Source organism: Prunus dulcis, chromosome 6 (assembly GCF_902201215.1).
Source record: "Prunus dulcis chromosome 6, ALMONDv2, whole genome shotgun sequence".
Lineage (NCBI taxonomy): Eukaryota > Viridiplantae > Streptophyta > Magnoliopsida > Rosales > Rosaceae > Prunus > Prunus dulcis.
The window spans coordinates 13657024-13663339 of NC_047655.1; positions in this window are offsets into that span (position 1 = coordinate 13657024).

The window sequence follows — 6316 nt, forward strand, 5'->3', positions numbered from 1 at the left end:
AAAGAAAAAAATTGTTAACAAAAATTCTTATTAAGGCGACGGTTTAAATTAAATGTACGACGTATAAAATGAATAAATACGACGTTAAATTTTATAGTACGATTTAAAGATAACGTCGTAGAACTATACGAGAATGGCGTCGATATATTTATATTTTCCGTCGTTGTAAATTAATTTAATACGGCGATATTTTGTATTTTAAAGCCGTGGATTTGTTTGTAATTATACGGCGTCTTATACGAAAACCTCGTCGTTTTATTTTATGAGTAAAAACGGCGGCTTTTATTGAAATCGTCGTCTTTACTTTTTACGTCGGTCGATTCATAACTTCTGCCGTTCTTTGTTGGCTTTGATTTTACACTGCGGAAATCTGTTTCAAATAGGCGTCGGTTGTTTAATTAGGTACGTCGTTGTTTTTGAACAGCCATTTGAATCTCCATTTTTAGTTGTCTAAGGTGGTATTACACGGCGGTGTTTTTAGAACCGTCGTCTTTTTAAAAACCACGACGGTTTTCACTTAGACCGTCGTTGTTTTCTGGTCGTCTTTTTCACTTTTTGTAGTAGTGTAAACTTTTTGTTTTAAGTGTTGTTGGTATTGATTCCCACATAATTAAAAAATAATTGCCACATAATCATTAAACCCAACCCCTCTTCAAAACTGATTTATGCATAATCAAAAAATGAAAGCACCTCTTTAACTGCTTTCCCTTATATTTTTCTCTCACAGCAATTTTTAATAATAAGTGATTTTCTCATAGTTTACCAAACTGGCTGGGCTTCCCAAAATTTTAAAAAAATCACTTATCACCCCAAATAAGCAATGCCAAACGAGCACTAAGTATAGCAAGAATTCTATAGTGAGAGCCTTATATATGGCCCTTAGGCCCTAATCTCTTAACCGTTAGATCAAATTGGTTTGTTGAATCAAATTAGTTAGCTTGATCCAACATTTAAGATATATGACCTTACCTAAGGGCCATATATAAGGCCCCACTATAGAATGACTCCTAAGTATAGTGATATTTTGCAGATGTCTATTAGGCCAGTTGGCCATGACAGCGTGTCCGCTCTTTTGCACCCGAGTTCAAATTCTCCTCCTTATAAATTAGATTATTTTAGAGTATTTTAGACTATAACTTGTAAATAAAAAAATATAGTGATTTATATGGCTTATTTACTGTTTAACATCTTAGAACTCGAGTTTGCTCTCACTTAACCACTCGAAACTCAAATTTCCTCACTTTACCCCCCCAATTCTCCCACTCCATCAATGTTACCTCCTCCCCTCAAAGCGATCTCATTTTCCCGTTAAATGAACTCTCTCTCTCTCTCTCTCTCTCTCTCTCTCTCTCTCTCTCTCTCTCTCTCTCTCTTCCTCCTCCCCAACCCCCATCGCAAAGGGAGATGAGGGGTGGTGTCACATCCCAGGATCAACTCTGCCGTAGTAAGATATTGTCCGCTTTGGGCTCCCCTTCTCTGCCCTTACGGTTTTGTTTCTAGAAGCTCACGACCAACTTCCAAGTGGGTCACCCATCCTGAGATTGCTCTGGCCCCCAATTCGCTTAACTTCGGAGTTCCTACGACTCCGAAGCCAGTGAGCTCCCAAAAGGTCTCGTGCTAAATGGATGCGGTGTGCACATATAAGGCACATCACCCCCATCTCCGTTGGTTGATGTGGGATCTTACAATCCACACCCCTTAAGGGCCCGACGTCCTCGTCGGCACACTCGCACCACACGGCAGAGTGGCTCTGATACCAAATTGTCACATCCCGGGATCAACTCCGCCGTAGCACGATATTGTCTGCTTTGGGCTCCCCTTCTCTGCCCTCACGGTTTTGTTTTTGGGAGCTCACGACCAACTTACCAGTGGGTCACCCATCCTTGGATTGCTCTGGCCCTCAACTCGCTTAACTTCTGAGTTCCTACGACTCCGAAGCTAGTGAGCTCCTAAAAGGCCTTGTGCTAGATGGATGCGGGTGTGCACATATAATGCACATCACCCCCCTCTCCGTTGGTTGATGTGGGATCTTACAGGTGGGTTGGGGATTGGGTCTGAGGAAGGGATGTGAGAGAAGAAAGAGACAAAGAGAGAGGCAGAGAGAAAATGGGAAGGGGTGGGTGCGATGGGAGTGAGTGAGAGAGAGAGATAGGCAGAGAGAAGAGAGAAGATATATGGGCTAAAATTACTAGAATATCCATGCCACTTTAGCACACTTAAGGGATTTATGGACGGAAATGGTAAAGTGAGAAAATTTCAATTTTTTTTTTTTATAAGTGAGGAAATTTGAGTTCCGGGTGATTAAGTGAGGGTGAGCTCGAATTCCAAGAGGTGGAATAGTAAATAAGCCTATTTTTATTAGAAGAGTTTCCAATCAATAGTTAAAAACAATCTCATATGACGGTTTGTTGTAAAAGTCTTTGGGGGGTTTTTCTTTAAAAAATAATTTATTTTGAAGGTTTATAACTAAAGCAGTAGAGAATATTTAGTTATACAATTAGGCCCCAAACTGAAGGATTTTAGGCATATTAGGGTTGATGGTGGAAAAGCTTGATAATTTTCATTCAATTTTTAAAAAAAGAAAAGAAAAAGGGATTTCATTCATAATCCAATAATTTCGTACAAAGATCAGCATGAGAATAGTGGCATCGTTGAAACATTCCTAAGAAAATCACGTGGGAAAAATTCCAGGGCAGAAAAGAGTACCACACATGCTACGGACTAATAGAAGAGTCCAAAACAAAATCAAACAAAGACCACTACAATAAACAGAACCAACTACCACACTACTAAAAAACCAACATAAGAGACCCTGCAGAAGAGCACACCAACGTATCCCAAACTATCAAAGAATGCCTTCTATAAGTACAATCATAGTCCTTTGTACATCGCAGGAGTTGTTTAGCATGCCAAGGGTCAAAGATACGAGAAGAAACTAAGAAGAGAACACAGAGGAGGCAACAAAGAAGGACCCCACAAAAGCAAACTAACTCATCCCAAAACCTGTTAAAGAAAACCTCCTATGAGAAAAACCATAGTTCTTTGGACATCACAAGAGTTGTTGAGTATGCAAAGAGTTGGAAGACAGAAAGAAACACCATAACAAATATGGAGACTACAACCTGCAAAACAAAAGAACAAAAAAAAAAAAAAAAAAAAAAACCAAAGCAAGCAAAAAGGGAGAGGGGTGAGTAAAAGGAGAGTGTGAGAAGACAAGAGGTGAGGGAAGGAAAAGGAAGGGGGAAGAAGGAGGCTGCCAACCCCCAAAAGGGACGGCTGCTAGAAAACCTAACCCTAGGGTTTTTCCTCTTGCTCTCTTTTCGAGAGGACCCAACACGTTAGTTTTTGTTGTTGATTTTCATTCAACACATACAAGCTAGAGTGGACTTTTGCACAAGCCTACTTATGGTAAATAACAACCTAGACTATTAATACAAATATGTTAGGCTATCAATACAAATAATATTATAATTATAATAAGGGTGTTGCTATTTGGACCACATTTACTGATTATATTGTTGACCACCTCTCTAATACAGATCGGTTCCATATATACTAGTGTGGCCCACCTTTATTAGAGAGGTGGTCTTCAATGTGGTCAATAAATGTGGTATAAAAAGTATTATTATTATTATTATTATTATTATTATTATTATTATTATTATTATTATTATTATAAAATAAATTGCCCATTAAAATTCTCTAAATGGTGATAAGTCAATGCATGGTTTGAGTGAGACATCAGTGGTTATGGAGAAACTGATGCAGGGGTCAAATTAGTCTCTTGACTCCCTCACCCAAGCAAGACAAAATGTAGTGGAGTTGAAGCTTGGGAACAAGAAAATAAAAAGGATCACGGGTTAGGCCTTTAGTGAGATGTCAACCAATTGATGAGTAGACGAAATATAACGAGTGCAAAGAACTCCTTAAGCAAGTAACTCACGAACAAAGTGAAAATCAATTTCAATGTGATGTGTTCGAACATGAAAAATAGGATTAGCAGCAATATAAAGCGCGAACATATTATCAACAAAGATGTAAGATGACGCACAAAGAGGAATTTCAAGCCCACGAAACTAGTAATAGAATCATTGAATCTCAGCATGCGTAGTACCTAAAGCACGGTACTCCGCTTTAGTGCTGGAATGAGAAACAGTGGATTGCTTCTAGGTTGTCCAAGCAAGAATTAGGGCTAAGAAAAATACAAGCACCGATAGTAGACCGACGATCATCAATAGAACCAGACTACATAGGAAATTTCTGGACGAGACAAGGTCACATATTATAACTCACCAACCATACTCAGATAAGTAGCAGCATCCTACAAAGGATCACCATTAAGAAAGGAGAGACGACTACTGGAAGTCAAGGGCGTGGGACTGGGCTTACAAGACTACATATGAAATTTCTTCAAAAGAACCAGGGCATAACGAGCCTCAGATAATGAGATGGTACTTGGAGTACGACGAATCTCCATGCCAATAAAATAGCTAATGTCACCCATCCGCCGATTATCAAACATGGAGCAAAAAAGATCAATGAAAGTTGATATTTAATGAGCTCGGTGACCTGTATCAATAATATCATCAACATAAATAAGGACAAAAACTGAGGGATCCTAGGCGTGTCAAATAAAAAGAGAAGCATCTAAATAGTTGTGAAAGAATCCTTCAGTAAGTAAAAAAAACAGAGAGATTAGGGAGCTTGCTTAAGGCCATATAGAGCTGTATGAAGTTTGCACACACATACTTAGGTCAAGAAGGATAAGTGAAGCCAGGGGATTGTTTCATATAGGCTTCTTCCTATAGTATTCCATTTAAAAAGGTATTGTAAACATCTAATTGTTGAAGAGGTCAATCCTTGGAAATCGCCAAAGCAAGAAGGGTTCGAATGATAGCTGGTTTGACAATGGGCCTGTAGCTCTCATCATAGTCTACCCCTTCTTGTTGATTAGACCCCTCGGAAACCATGCAGGCCTAATAAAGTTCCATGGAACTATCGGCCTTGCACTTCACTTTATAAACCTATTTACATCCAACAATATTCATGTGTTCTCTTAGTGTGAAGTTTCGATGTGAGGCTGCCACGTGTCCCAATGAATATACCAGTGAGAAAGCCTAGAGATTCTTGCAAGATACCTTCTGGGAGGCTAAATCGGCAGGGGGTTGTGGGCTTGCATGACTGGGCTGGCCAACATGGGCTACTTGGCCCTGCTTGGTGTCAGATCCTTTCCACGTGTCATGGCATGAGAGGCCGGTCAGATATGGTACAAACACAAGTCAATGCTCTTTTCCACTAGGCAAGACTATATTGGCTTACCAAGATGCTATGAAAGTTCGAATCTAAGACCACTGGTCCGCAAGTTAAGACAATTTTTTCACTGAATTAGGCCTCATTTGGGATTGTTTTTTTTTGGCCAAAAACCTTCTTAACTTTAAAGTTAAACAGTTTAAGGTGTTTGGTAAAAATAAAATATCATGCTTCTTTTAAAAGCAATGGTCTTTTGACAGCAGCTTTTAGGCCCAGTTTGGGATTGTTGTCACTTTTAAAAAAAGTTGCTTCTGCTGTGCTTTAAAAATAATTAGCTGTAAACTAAAGCAGCTCCATGTTTGGTAAACAATATTTTTAAAGTGCTGTTAGTGCAAAAAACAGTGCCAAAATCGTTTGGTAAATTTTAATATAAAATTGTTGTTACTGTGAATAATGACTAAAATAGACATGATGTTGAAAGTGTTATGTACTAATCATGTGGTGGTAGTGGTGGTGATGGAGTGGAGGTGGTGGTTGCACTCCCTTTAATGAATTTTTTGCAATTCCACAAATACCCTTATTAGGTTAGAAATTTATCTCTCGTATTTCTCTCAAGTCTGCAGACACCAAAGTTTAGTATTTCCTGTAGCCTCCCAAGTTTTCAATCTATTCACTCAATCTCCTGTAACCTCCCAAAGTTTGCAGACGTTTCACTCAATCTATTTTCAAAGGTAAATTATCAATCTCCTCAAAGCTATTGATTATAGTTTTTAGGGATATGTGTATTCTTTAATCTCTTGTGTATGACAGTTTTTAGGGATGGAATCCATATGGTCCGAAAGGTCCTTCAATGGCAGGGCAACCTTGCTTTCCTTCAACTCTAATTCTTCCAAGTTGGAAGCTTTCTTACCCATTGTGGGGTTGCTTGTCCTGTAAAAGGCCCAAGCTTTATGAGTTCTTGCTGTATGGAATAATCAAAATACATTTTGTGACTTGTGTATCAAGGAGGTGGAGGCAGGAAATCATCTTGGCACTCACTTTAAGAAAGAATGATGAGAAAATGTGA